This window comes from Ochotona princeps, chromosome 5 (genome assembly GCF_030435755.1).
Source record: "Ochotona princeps isolate mOchPri1 chromosome 5, mOchPri1.hap1, whole genome shotgun sequence".
NCBI classification, from domain to species: Eukaryota; Metazoa; Chordata; class Mammalia; order Lagomorpha; family Ochotonidae; genus Ochotona; species Ochotona princeps.
This window is the reverse complement of record NC_080836.1, coordinates 28,758,183-28,772,780: the sequence shown is the minus strand read 5'-3', so window position 1 is coordinate 28,772,780 and position 14,598 is coordinate 28,758,183.

The window sequence follows — 14,598 nt, the reverse complement described above, 5'->3', positions numbered from 1 at the left end:
AATTGATTTGAAATAGGATGTTTGGGGAACTCTGTGATATACAAAGATGAGTAATATGGGAACAGACAATGTCTTTAGTTTCTTTTTATTATTTTCCATGATACAGTTCTCTGGACCCAGGGATTCCCTCTTCCACCCTCCCCATATTCTATCTCCCCCACTGTTTTCCCCATATTATAAAAACAGCTTTTTAACACAACAGTCACAAGTCTGTCATTTTGCCATTTAAGTTGCATCCTGTCATTGTGGATATAGATAATGGTATAAAGTCCAGCATTCTGGTCAAGATATATTTGACACTTTCATTGTAAGTCCATCTTTTATTCATGAATAGAGATGCATACTGCAATATACCTCCACTTCGTGGTATACAGATCCTCTAGATAAATAAGTAAATACATATATACGTGCTTATATAGATCGATATCTTATCTATATATCTAATTATCTATTTTATCAGACAGAATAGAAGATATTTGTCCCTTTGGGACTGATTTATTTGACTGAGCAATAATGGTCTCTGGTTGGGACCATTTTGTTGCAAATGGTAGAATATCATACTTTTTAATAGTTGAGTAGTACTTCATAGAGTAGATGTACCACAGTTTCTTTATTCACTCCTCTTTTGATGGATTGTTTCCATGTCTTCACTATTGTAGATTGTGTTGTTATAAATATAAAATTACAGATCACTTTCTCACATGCAGATTTTATTTCATTTCCATATATTCCTAAAAGTGGGATAGCTGTTATATATAGCAGATCAGTTTTCAGTTCTCTCTCTCTTTTTGTAAGTTTTATTTTTACTTTTTTATTTTTACTCTGCAAAGTCAGATTTCCAGATAAAAGGAGACAGAGAGGAAGATCTTCATTTGTTGATTCACTCCCTAAACGGCCACAACAGCTGGAGCTGCGCCCATTCAAAGCCAGGAGCCTCTTATGGGTCTCCCACACAGGTACATGGTCCCAAGGCTTTGGGTCATCCTTGACTGCTTTCCCAGGCCACAAGCAGGGAGCTGGATGGGAAGCAGAGACGCTGGGATTAGAACACATATGGGATCCTGGTGCTTGCAAGGCAAGGACTTTAGTCACTAGGCTACCACACCAGGCCCAGTTTTCAGTTCTTTTAATGCTCTTCATACTGACTTCTGTAGTGGTTGTACTAGCCTGCACTCCCACCAACAGTGACATAGGCTGCCTTTCTGCCCACATCCATGTCAGCAAATGTAGTTAGCAGACCTCTGAATAGAGGCCAATCTCATTGGAACCTCAATGTGGTTTTTATTTGCATTTCCCTGATAGCTAAAGAGCTTGAGAATTTTTTTATATGTCTATTATCAATTGATTTTGTTCTTTTGAAAATGTTCATTTCCGTCACCCATTTCTTCACAGGGTTTGTACGTATTTTGTTGTCATTGAGTTTCTAAAGCTCTTTGTAAATCCTGGATATTAGTCCCCTATCTGTTGTGTAGTGTGCAAAGATTTTCTCCTACTCTGTTGGTTGCCTCTTTACTTTGTTAATTGTTTCCTTTGCTGTACAAAAGCTTCTCAGTTTGATGCAATTCCAATTGCTTGTTTTGGCAAATGCCTGCACTTTGGGTGACTTTTCTAATTGCATCTTTACAATTGCCTATATCTTGTAGAATGCTTCCTATGTTTTCTCCTAGTAGTTTGATGGTTTTTTGGTGCAGATTTAGGTTCTTTATCCATTTTGAGCTGACTTTTATATAAAGTGAAAGATGAGTGTCTTGCTTTAGATAATGTCTTCAATCCTGAGCAGAAAACATAGGAAATAAAGCTACCAAGGAAGAGGATTATAGATTTTGAGATTAGAAATGTCACGATGGGATCCAGCATGGTAGCATAACAGGCTAATCCTCTGCATATAGTGCTAGTATCACATATTGGGTATTTTTTTTTTTTTTGAGTCCCAGCAGCTCCACTTCCAACCCAATTCTTTGACAATGGTTCAAATCCTCAGGACTCTGCACCCAAAAAAGAAGAGTGAGGGTCAGAATGGGAAAAAGCTCCTAGACCTTGGATTCAGATAAGCTCAGATTTGGCTGTTGCGGCCATTTGGTTAGTGAACCATTTGCAATGAAGACCTTTCTGTTTGATCCTCTCTGCTGTCAAATGAAAATACATCAATCTTTAAAAATAAAAAGAAAGAAAAGTATAATGGACTGGATATATATGGGTTAGTCAGAAAGTTCATGGAAGATGTGTGCATGTTTTTGCATTTAAAGTACTATAAGTACTCTTAATAAGTTCATTTTATTTAGACATGCATTTTAACTTCTCTAAGGCAATTGCCTTAGAGTGGAATTTCTATGCCAAATAAGATGTATAGACTTACTTTGATAAGAACATTCAACAATTGCATAAGAAAATTTAAAGTACCAAAAGCATTTTGTGTTCCCAACAGCAGTATAAAAGACTTCCAGGAGTTCCACAACTTTATCAGGACTTGCTGTGATTTGTTTTTGTTCTTTTTTTCCTAATTTTAGCATTTCCAATAGGTATAAAGTGATATCTAATTGTGGTTTTATTTTACATTTGCTTATTGACTAATGATGTTGAATACTTTATGCATATCCATTGCTCATTTGCATGTCTTCTTTGGTGAAGTGGTCAAATCAATTTCCTATTTTCTATTTGGTTGTTATTATTACTACTACTGAATTGTGAAAATTTTTACATCTAAAAATTCTTACTATGAATTCATTATCAAATGTGTATTAGAAATTTTTTTCACGAGCCCGATGTGATAACCTTGTGGCTAAAGTCTTCACCTTGCACACACCAGGATCCCACAGAGGTGCAGGTTCTAATCCTGGTGGCCTACAGCATCCAGGACTGAAACATGCTGAAGACAGGAGCAAAGAACTAAATCTAGCCACAGATGATGGAGAACCAACCACTTAAGCCATCTCAGTCATTTCCCAGGATGCACATTAACGGGAATCTGGACTAGAAATGGAACCATAAATCAAACCAGCCACTCCAGTACTGAACATGGTTTAACTACAGGACCACGACCCTGTCCCCTTTTTTCAATTCCAAAACACAATGTTTCCTCTGGTTACCATCTTGCATTCCCGTGTGTGTGCACTTAATCTTAGATGGTCTGCCCTGACCACATGAGCACCAACCCTAGACACTAGTGTGGCCCGATTTTTCTCTTAGAGAAGATGAATGAAACTATAGTGACTCAAGAAAAACTTGCCAAATTGCAGGTATATGCATGCATTAATAGAAAAGGAAATTGTTCACATAAGATGATTTATAGAACAGCAAGAGCAAGTGGTAGAAAATTTCAATTCTTCTTAAAGAAATTAAGGGTTGGTTCAGCATAGTGGCTAAACTGTCAAATCCTCCACAAACAAATACTGGATCCCATATGAATACCAATTAATGCCCTCACTATTCCACTTCCAACCCAGCTCCCTGATATGGCCTAGGAAAACAGCGAAGGATGGGCCAAGTACTTGAGTCACTGCAATCTACATGGGGGATATGTGGAAGAAGCTCTTGGCTTGGATCTGCCAAACTCCACCCATTGCAGCCACTTGGGGAGTGAACCAGCAGATGGAAGATCTTTCTCTCTGTGTCTCCCCCTTTTCTCTGTAAAAATCTACCTTTCAAATTAAAAATGATTTATTTATTAATTTAATCAATCTAAATATAAATATTATACATATAAATATACATCTGTTTATTATATGAATATATTATGCAATATAAATTTAAATTTCAAAATAAATATTTTTAAATTTATTTTTAATTGCTCTGATACAATTTAGTGGGCACTGCGCTTTCCCCCTCCCCTCCCCCAAGTTCCTTCCCCTCTACTCTGTTCTTCCCTCCAGGTTCATAATGTGTCCATAGCGAATTTTCCCAAGTCCATTATGTCTCCAATGGAGTGTCTCACAGCCATGTAGGAGACTGTCATTTCTTTGTGGGTTCTTTCTTGTATACTGAGGCCCTAATGTAAGTACAGTGAGGATTAGGTCTTCATTGTTTATGGGCAGTATCAATAACAGTGATAAAGGGGACATTGACCATCTCAGGTAATTATAAAGAATCAACCTCTTATGAATGGTTAATTAATGAATTACATCACAAGTTTTTGTTACATTAGGTACAGGTAAGTATGAAGCAACATAGAGTAAGATTCATGTATAATATCTCTAGATATGATATGATATGATATCAAACACATGATATATGAACTGTTGGGTTTGGCTCACTTCCCTTAGCATAATGATTTCTAGTTTGGCCCATTTGGCCACAAAGTAATGTATTTCATTTTTTTAATCTCCAAGTAGCATTCTATAGTGTAGATAAACCACAGTTTCTTTATCCAGTCCTTTGATAATGGGCATTTAGGTTGCCTCCATGTTCTGATGATTGTTGATTGTGCTTCAATGAACATTGGGGTGCATGCTGCTTTTTGTCATGTAACAAATCTTCTGAATATATTCCCAGAAGTGGAACTGCTGGGTCATATGTTAGGTGAATTTTTAATTGCCTAAGTATTCTCCATACTGACGACCATAGTGGCTGTACTAGCCTGCATTCCCAGCAGCAGTGGAGGAGGGTACCTTTTTCTCTGCAACCTTGCCAGCAAGTGTTGTTGGTAGTTTTCTGTATATGGGCAATTCTTTCTGGAGTTAGGTGGAACTTCAGTGTTGTTGTTATTTGAATTTCCCTTATTGCCAGAGAGCTTGAGCATTTTTTCATGTGTTTTTTAGCCATTTGAATTTGTTGCTTTGTAAAGTGTCTGCCCATTTCTCATGCCCATTTCTTGACTGGTTTGTTTGTTTTAATGTTATTGTTGTTCTGGAGCTCCTTGTATATTCTGGAAACTAGCCCTTTGTCTTCTTAGTAGTGTGCAAAGATCTTCTCCCATTCTGTTAATTTCATTTTTACTTTGTTGATTGTTCCCTTTGTTGTGCAGAAACTTCTTAGCTAAATGCAGTCTCATTTGTTTATTTTGGTCTTGACTTCTTTTGCTTTTGGTGTTTTTTCTAGGAAGATTTTGCCCATGCCTATATTTTGCAGAGTATGTACAACATTTTCTTCCAAAAGTTTGATGATTTCTGGGTGTAGATTTAGATCTTTAATCCATTTAGATTTGATCTTTTTGTATGGTGAAAGGTATGGGTCTTGCTTCTACTTTCCACATGCTAGTAGCCAGTTGTCCCAAAAGCATCTATTGAAAAGACCTTCCTTTTTTCCCGGATTATTTTCTGTTTTCTTGTCAAATATTAGGGAATTGTGCATGTGTGGGTTCCCTTCCAGATTTTCTATTTTACTCCATTGATCTACCTCCCTGTTTCTATGCCAGTACCAGGCTGTTTTTATTACTATTGCCCTATAATATGTCCGGAGATCTGGGATTGTGATTCCTCCTGTTAGGTTCTTATTCTCCAGGATAGTTCTGGATATTCATGGTTTTTTGTGTTTCCGGGTGAACCTTTGCATCATTTTTTTCCAGCTCTGTGAAGCATGTTCTTGGTATTGTGGCTGGAATTACATTGAATGTATATATTGCTTTTGCTAGTATGGCCATTTTCATGATGTTTACTCTGCCCATTCAGGAACAAGGTATTTTTCTCCACTTTTTGAATTCATTTTTTATTTCTTGTCTTAATGTTTTGTAATTTTCCTCATATAGGTCTTTCACATCCTTTGTTAGGTTTATTCCTAAGTATTTCATTTTCTGCTTTTATTTTGAAAGCACCATGCTCGTTAGTTCTTCTTCAGCCTTGTGGCTGTTTGCATACACTATGGCTGTTGAATTCTTTTCATTTATCTTATACCCTGCCATTTTGTTGAACTCTCGTATTAGTTGTAGCAGTCTCTATTGAGTCTCCTGGCTCTCCTATATTTAGGATCATGTCATCTGCAAACATAGACAATTTGATTTCCTCCTTTAGCATTTGAATTCCTTTGATTCTTTTTTCTTGTCTAATAGCACTTGCGAGTACTTCCAGTACTTTCTTAAACAGCAGTGGTGATAGTGGAGAGCCTAGTCTGGTTCCAAATCTTAGTGGGAAGGTCTCCAATCCTTAACCCATTCAATATGATGTTGGCATCGTGTTTTTCATACATCGCTTTGATTATGTTGTAGATTGTTCCTTCTATGCCTACCTTGTTTAGTATTTTTAGCATGAAGTGGTGTTGGATTTTGTTGAAAGCTTTTTCTGCATCTATTGAGACTATTGTATGATTCTTGTTCTTGAGTTTTTTTGATGTGATGTATCACATTTATAGCTTTACATATGTTGAACCACCCCTGAATGCCCGGGATGAATCCCACTTGGTCCGGGTGAATGATAAGTCTGATGTGTTTTTGTATTCTATTGGCCAGTATTTTGTTGAGGATCTTATCCATATTATACAATATAAATTTAAATTTCAAAAATAAATCTTTCAAAAAAGAAGAAATTAAGGCGAACCAGTTCAGGGTTCTCTGGAAACAGATATTTTCCAATGCAAGCCCCACTGAGACCAAGCAGCTAGCAAAAGCTGAATCTTCCCAAGCCAGCTCAGTGTGGACAGCCTGACTAGTTTGAAGAACTACTCTACCCAAATACTCTGTGCATGAAAATGTACCATTGGCTGCTGGAGAGGATGATGATGATGAGAATAATGAAGTTCAAGGTCTTGTGGAGATTTCGATAAGGCTTCTAACTATGAGATAAACTGAATGTAATCAACTTCTGAAGAAAGTAAAATGTGTGAAGACATTCCTAGGAGTTGCTATTTTGCTTATGACCTGTTAACATCCAGCTCTCCAACATTTTGAAGCTCAAGTCCCATAGACAGTGAAGCTCTTCTCACTTTTTGTTTAAGTACAATTCATTCTTTCCAGCTAATTAACCTAAAGAAGCCTACGAATAAAGTTGGAAACAAAGATTAATGTATTTCTGATCCTGGCTAAAGTCCTCACCTTGCACGCACAGCATCCCACATGGTCACTGGTTCATGTCCCAGTGGCCCCATTTCCCATCCAGCTCCCTGCCTGTGGCCTGGGAAAGCAGTTTAGGATGGCCCAAAACCTTTGGACTCTGCACCCATGTGGAAGACCAGGAGTAGGCTCCTTGCACTTGGCTTCAGGTGAGCTCAGCTCTGGCCATGGTGGCCACTTGGGGAGTGAATCACTGGACGGAAGATTTTCCTGTATGTCTCTCTTCTCTGTATATCTGACTTTCCAATAAATAAATAAATAAATAAATAAATAAATAAATCTTTAAAAAAAAGAATTACTGCATTTCTTTGCCGAGGAAAAGGATAAATTGTCGATCTCAACATAAAATGCCTTAAAATTTGTATTTGAGATCAAAAAAAATTAAGAATCTTTAAGTTGCGTTGAGTCCCTATAACAATTTAGGAAGAATAAACTTATTTTTCATATTTTTAAATATTATTTCACATTTTTAACATTTTGTCATATTCACTTCAAATGTAGACATTAAACACATATATATTGTTTTGTTTTCAAATAATTCTTTATTTGAAAGGTGCACACACAGAAGGACAGGCAGAGAGTGATTTTTCATCTGCTGGCTCCAGAATTCTGATTTAGCCATGCTGAACCAGAAGACGGGACCCCTGTGCTAAGATCCCCATTGAGCAGTAGGAATCAGAGTGCACGGGCCATCGTCTTCCACTTGCTCCTACACACACTAACAGGAACTTGAATTGGAAGTGTGGAGTAGCCAGAATTCAAACCAGTGTGGGACACAGGTGTCCCAGGCAGCAATTTAACTGCCTACCCCTACCAGCTTGCCCTACAAGTACAGTTTTCACAGATAATCTTTCCTGATTATTTTAGAATGAATGGATGTTGAATTTACTAAGACTTGCACATTTCCTGCATCTATTGAGATTACTATCTTTTAATAATATCCTGGCTATTATTATGATAAACCAAATTAATTGATTTTTCAAGCATTGAAATAAGCTTGATTTTACTGGATTTAATGTCAACCCCTTGTGTGGCCACATTGGTCAAGATCTGTAATGTACAATTTTGTAATTTTTTTGATACTACTTACAGGAAAATGATGTCCTCACAAAATGACTTGATACATTTCCCCCTCTTCCAGTTTTTCAAAAATTGAAGTAAAATGAATATTGTACCTTCCTAAAATATTTAGAATATTTCACCAATGAAATCATAAAGGATTGGCATTTTCTTTCTTGGGCAGCTTTTACCAATTGGCTTAATTTCTTTAATAATTACAGACAACAAAATTAGCTATTTCTCTGAAGTAAACATGAGTAGCTTATATTTTTGAAGAAATTCCTCCATTCCACTTAACCAAAATTATTGGTATAAAAAGTTTATGATGACCTTTACTGTCTCTTTAGTGTTAAATTACTTATCATATCTGATCATTTGCAATATAGTGATAATTTGTCTTTTCTCTTTTTTTTTTACCAGTTTTCCTAGATGTTTTTAAATTTTTTTACCTTTTCAGAAAAATGAGCTTTTGTATTTATTGGCATTATTATTTTGTAGTTCTTATCTTGATTAAGTTTCTTCCCTTTGCCTACTTTGAGTTTAGTTCTTATTTCTCTAGTTTCTTTAGGTAAAACTTAAAACCTCCCTTGATTTCTAACCCAAGCATTTAATGATATAAATTCCCCCTCCTATTACTATTTTAGCTTTGTCCTATAAATTTTTATATGTTCTATTTTTTATTTTAATTAAATTCAAAATATTTTCCAATTTCCATAGTGACTTTCTCTCTGACACATGAGTTATTTATAAGTATGTAATTTAATTTTCAAATATTTGAAGAATTTTCTATATATAATTTTCTTACTGGTTGCTAGTTAATTCTACTCTAGAAACAGAACTTACTGCATGAAGTTTCAATTCTTTGAAATGAGTTAGGCTTATTATGACCCAGAATACAGTCTATAAGTCTCTTTTAAAGAGGGCATAGTCTTCTGCTTTTAGGTACAGTATTCAAGTGTCTATTAGTATCAGACGGGCTGGCAACATCATTGAAACCAAGTATGTATTTACTGGATTTGCATTTGCTTTTTTTGTCCACCACAGAAGAAAAGATGTTAACACAATTAATTAAGGGTTAACCAATTCTTCCACATCCATTAGTTTTTCTATTTGGAAGACCTATTGTTGGCTGAATATAAATTTAGTGGTGTATGTCTCCTTTTTTAATTTTTATTCATTTTTATTTGAAAGGCAATTACAGAGAAAGAAGGAGATATACAGGGAGATCTTTCATCTGCTGGTTCACTCCCCCAAATGATTGCAATAGCCAGAGCTGGGGAATCGGAAGCCAGAAGCCTGGAGATTGTCCCTGGTTTCCCCTGAAGGTACAGGGGTTCAATGACTTGGGCCTTGTTTTGATACTTTCCCAGACATAGTAACAGGGAACTGGATAGGAATCATAGCAACCCGGACTCAAACCAGAACCCATGTGGGATGCTGGCATCACAGGCAGAGACTTCAGCTACTGTGCCACACCACCAGGCCCCTAATGTAAGTTATTTTTTTAACTAGAGTTTTCATAGCATATTTTTTTCAAATTACAGATTTTTAAATTGTAGGTTCATAAGGTGAATTTCACATAGAGAGTTGAGACTTGATGTTTGGTAAGCTTGCCATAAATAACATATTCAAATGATCTTTTTCAAATAAACCATTTTTGAAAGTATGAGTTGACCCTTTTTCTGTCTATTAATATTTTAAGAATGGTAATCCACTACTTTTGACACATATATTTTCTGACAATTATTCTGATACAATTCTCTTTTTTTTTGCAGTTTTTTTTTAATTTTTGATTTTATTATCATTTTTTAATTTTATGGTACAAATCTACAGGGTCTAGGATTTGCCAGCCCCCTCCCCAAACTCTTGTCTGATTTTCTCCATATTATTACAATAGTACAGTTCTTCATAAGCAGTCATAAATCCATCAGCCTGTTATTTAAATGTATCCTGACATGGCTGGTACAGACAATACTAGATAGTCCAGCATGCTGTTGTCAATATATACATCCAAAAGTTTCATTTGGAGTCCATGTTGATTTGGAAGTAGAGATGCACTCCATTGTATCTTCACACCTGGATATGATAGTTTCCATTATATTGCTACTATACTTTCCCTCAAATTCTTAACTTTGTTTCTCTTTATGTAAATTTCCTGTTTTTCCCAACATTTTCTCTTTGCCTTTGGTTTTATTTACTTTCAGTATGATAAAATTAAGTTTTGTTTTCTTTTAGTTTTTATCCTCCTTTGCATCCTTTAATTTCTAGGATTTGTAATTTGATCCATTGAATATTTTTGCTTTTTAGAATTATTAGCTGTTATCTCTTCAAATATACTTCTGTGTCCATTCTCTTCATCCTCCCTCTGAGATTACACTTCCATATATATTCGATCACCTAATATTGCACAAAATTTACGTGTTCCATTATGTTTAGTTTCCTTTTTATATCTTATGGTGCATAATTTCTGTCATCTTCTCTTCAGCTTTAGTGTTTCCATGTCCATTGTGTCTCAAATTCCTCCCCCACAAGAATTCATCTCTTATTCTTCTTAAACACACATATATTTTTTTCACCATTCCTTTTTGACTTTTTCCCTGTAGTTTCTGGTCAAACATATTATCCAAATTTTCAGCTAGACTTCTAACATATTATCTCTATTTCTTTAAAAAGAACATCTTTCTGATTAAATCAAACATCTTTGTCTTACCTGATCCTCATTCTGCTTACTGTTTTATCCCTTGACACTGGCTTTTTCTTGTGTGGATGTGTATCATGTAACTTTTTTTATTGGATGTCAGACGTTGTCTGCAGACAAATATTGTAGACTGAAGTGAAATGTTACTCTTGTCAGGAAATAAACATCATTCTTCTACTACAGAATGATAAGTATGGGAGCTTGAGCTAACCTGGGTATCTGAGCTTATTTTACATTGTTTTATCAGTAGCTAACGAGGCGGTCTTACTACACCATGAGCTTCAGATTCCTCTCAGTTTCCTGCTCTCAGTTTGGGTTCAGAATATAGAGTAACATGTTGAAGAGATTTTTTTTTCAGTGTTCCTGTTCTCCCATCAACTTCCACCTAACCGTGAAGGTCAACTTCACCCATGATTTGCTCTCTGTACTCTTGCTCTGTACTTCTGCAGTAGAATGGGGATGCTTATGATTCAGCATAAGCTCTGATCAGGAGACAAGGTGATCCTGCCTCACCCTCATGCAGCTTCAGCCAAGCCATATACACCTGTGCCTCAGCATCCTTGTCCCTCCTTTTCATGGTTACAAAACTCTGCCTTAACACCTCAGGTCTCCTGAAAAGTACTATGTATCTATTAATTATACAAATAGGATTCAGAGCCCAGTGGATTCTTGAAAAATCTAACAATTTTTCTTATCTTTTGTCTAGCAGCAGTGGATACTTGGTTGATTCTTCAGAGACTATTTTGATCTGTCACTCTTTCCTCACTCCATTCCAAAGCAAATTCTATGTCCTTAAGAAATGCGTGCCTGAGCCCATGTTTAGAATTTGTTGCCAATGGCCATTGTTCCTACAGGTAATAAGAGTATGGGCTAAAGGCATTCTTAAACTTACAAGTTGTCTCACTATACATTAAACATTCATTTAAACGGGCTCACTGATGACTACTACTGTAGGAATTAGAGTTCAAGCACAGACAGTGCCTGGTCTTCAAAACTAATCTCTCTGGTTGTCCAGTACATCCAAATTGACAGAGACGAAAGAAAGAACTTCATTTTGTTACAAGCATACTTCAACACTTGATCATTTCCAGACCTTGCTATGTGTTCAGCAAAGACTGTGCTCATTCTACCTGTGACCTAAATAAGGCTTAAATCAATTATTTAATAGCATAACACTAGTCCACTGACATGTTCCTAATTTAGCACAACCACATATAATTGAACAAATTTTCCAAGCTCTTTTTTTCAGCTTGTCAAAATAATAGTGGAGACTAAAGATATATAAACATGAAAAATCTACTAAACTTTAGAAGCTAATAATGAATTTGAGAGCTAGTTACCAACTTTGTCTAATATGGGACGTTTTATATTTCAGGATGTAGTGTCTGAATCCCAAAAGATGCAGAAACTCTCAATACAACATATTTTCTATTATTAGCATTTTCTATTTCTAATCCTGTTAACTTTATGCTCTAATAAAAATATGGAAATTTATAAGACTAGTTTATCAGATCACATGGTTTTCATGTGCCTAAATATTTCAAAGTCAAAGTGCAGGTTTGGGTAAAAAAAAATCAAATTCATAATCAAATTATCTTAATTTTTATCAAAATGAAAACATTACTGAGGAAAGGAAGTGAGTAAGAAAAATGCCGGAATTTCACCTTTGTCACTTTCATTTAAATCAGCTAAAAGAGCATCAGTGTGGCTTTCAAAGATACAAATAAAGCATGTTAAGTATTTTAATTGACTTCTTAACGACTAGACTTTTTTCTAATATAATATTAACTTTTGAACCAGAAATCTGTCTTACATGTTGGAATCTTGGTATGAAAGCACTGAGCAAAAGTTTAAATGTCCCTAGCCAGAGAATATCCTCTGGCTAAAAAATGTTAAAATGGCCATCCAATGACCAAGTAATCACTTGAGGATTCCCACTTAGTATTTAGTGATTACACACCTTTTTGTTTGAGTTCAAAAGGCCTAAGATATTAATGCCTGTATTTCTTCTAAGAGATGGAATAACACAAATTTTTAAGTCAAATAATGTCTAAGGTCATTTTGAAATATTTCAGTAAAAAACATATTTAGTCATGTATTAAAAGTGACAGTTTACGCAATAATTTGTAAAGCCACTTGTTGCTTAAAGCAAAACAGTATAATTTATCAGGGTAGTACAAACTCCACGTGTTGACATCAAATTACATCAGGTATTTCTACTGAATACTTACATTTTCATATCTAAGCTTGAAGACAACAGTTATTTGCTCTGCCGAATTTGAGCATTTGGCTTTAAAACCAACCATGATTCTATTCAGGTGATCAATATGGACAACGATAATGCGAGTAAAACCGCATTGTGAAACATTGTAAGTGGTTTATTTAAGTACTTCTTCTGAAGGACTAATGATAATTTTCGAATCAGAAAAAAAAAAGTCATTTCAGCACTGATTTGCAAAATATATGCAAGTGTCCGGAATCCTGATCCCCCCAATACCATCTGCATGTAATGATATTTTAAATCACTGTTAGCTGCCAAAGCCCAGGTTCCCTGTCACTCTCAAGATAAATTGGAGGGACTCTAATAACTTTAAATCACTGTATCCTGCACATACTCAAAACTGATCACTTCCAAATTTGAAAGCATATAAAAATTTGAAGAGCTTCAATTATTTTAAATCAGCATGTGTAGCGTGGAGAGAGATTTAGCATGATTGTAGTGCCTCACATTTTTTAAAGCACTTCAGTTTGGAAGTGAGTCAAGCAGCATTCCAGCCGGGACAGGAGGTTCAGGGACACATGGGAATAGTCTGACTCCTCAGAACCAGAAATGCATACCCACACAGCAAGGAAGTGGCTGTTGAAATAACCTATTTTGGAAAAGTGAAGGTCTTTTTAAAAAACAAATAGATACTTCCCTTCTGATCAACAAACACTCATATGAGAAATGTGTCAATTTCTAAGCTGGGCCAGGGAAGATCCAAACGTATTAAAAAGCAAAGCATGGTTCTCCTTCCACTTTAGGCAAGGCAATCTATACAAGAGGTACACAGTTAAAGAAATGCAAGAAGGTTCTGGAAGCACAGCAGGCACATTCAGATACTCCTACAGTTGAACTGTAATAGAAATGACATTTCCCTCCCGGTGTTTCCCCTGTCTTCATTTTGCCCAGCAAAGCGAACCTTCTGGGTCCCACTTGGATGAATGATTGTACGGCAGCCTTGTGTTTTACCAACACTCTGGCGCCACTTTCTCTGTATTTTCTTTGTTTGATTGTGGGAGAGGGTGAGCACTTTGACATTTTGCACAACTCAAGAGTTCACTTGCGACATCCAAATCCTCAAAGAACCCAAAAAATTATATCAGCACAATCACGCTATTTAAAGATGGCCTTTCTTCCAGCATTTTCCATCTTTTCATCTAAGTAAAAAGTTTCAATCTCCTTTGTTGTCTTTGAGCTTTCACGTATTTGGGGCCTGGCGCTGCCCAGAGAGCAGGACACTTTTCACAACAATTCTGCGTCAGTAAACAGAATGTCCTATAGTTAATAGGAAGAGAAAAGGGTAAAGGGGAAAAAAAATGAAAGGAAAAGAGCCCAAAGGCACTGGAATAATTAAGCAAATGCAGTGACAGCTGTGACAGGTCATGGGCAGCACTGGCTCCACTGAGCTGAATTAATGACATCAACAGCCCAGTGTCTCCATTAACACTTGATCATTAATTATTACCCATGACAGTGAAAACCTAAACCTTCCTAGGAGGGGTCTGTTATTAATCTACCTTACCTGTCCTGAGCACCAGCACCTCAGTGCAGTGAGAAGAACTGGATTTTGTTCTTGTGTTTTTAAACTTCAACTATTGCTTA